We start from the raw sequence: 694 nt of genomic DNA, 5'->3' as shown, positions 1-694 counted from the left end.
AATTGATTGGGTGGCTAAGCTGCAAAATTATTAAACCCATTAGTTGTAAAATTTTTAAGCATTGAGGAAATTGAGGATACTTGAGATGCAAGTGAAGTGAGAGCATCCACTTCATGTACTCCAGCGACTCGTCTTCCTGACGCTGTTCAATTAGTTGACCATTAATAGTTGTTGTTGGCAATCCTCTCAATGATTTCATAAGCCTCGTTAGAAGACTTAGAAAGGAGAGCACCATTAGTAGAAGCGCCTACTACCAGCTTCATGTGAGCATTGAAACCGTTATAAAATGTCTCAAGTTGGATGCAATACGGGATTCCATCATGAGCGCACTTTCGTAATAATTCTTTGTATCTTTCCCATGCCTCATGCAAGGACTCGTCATCCATTTGTTGGAAAGTAGTGATCTCGTTCCTCAACTTAAGATTCTTGCTAGGCGGGAAATACTTCATGAGGAATCTTTTTGCTAACTCTTGCCATGTTGAAATGGAATTTGGTGGAAATTAGTTCATCCAGGCTCAAGCTCTGTCCCTTAGCGAATATGGGAACAACTTTAATCGTAGTGCATCTTCGGGTACTCCGACTAACTTGAAAGAATCGCTCACCTCCATAAACAGTCTTAAGTGAAGGAGAGGAGCTTCGGTAGGCATTCTATTGAATTGGCCCACTATCTGAAGCATCTGGAACATAAACGACT

General features: G+C 41.1%; 1 non-coding gene across 1 annotated transcript; it reads left to right on the top strand.

Annotated features, from left to right (window-relative positions):
- The first annotated feature begins 312 nt into the window (after positions 1-312).
- LOC121225930 (small nucleolar RNA R71) lies at positions 313-419 on the top strand. Its single transcript, XR_005923833.1, has one exon. It is a non-coding gene; the product is annotated as a small nucleolar RNA R71 (small nucleolar RNA).
- The last annotated feature ends 275 nt before the right edge of the window (positions 420-694 follow it).

This window comes from Gossypium hirsutum, chromosome D13 (assembly GCF_007990345.1).
Source record: "Gossypium hirsutum isolate 1008001.06 chromosome D13, Gossypium_hirsutum_v2.1, whole genome shotgun sequence".
NCBI lineage: Eukaryota > Viridiplantae > Streptophyta > Magnoliopsida > Malvales > Malvaceae > Gossypium > Gossypium hirsutum.
The sequence above is the reverse complement of the archived record's forward strand: the minus strand, read 5'-3'. Positions and strand labels throughout refer to the sequence as shown.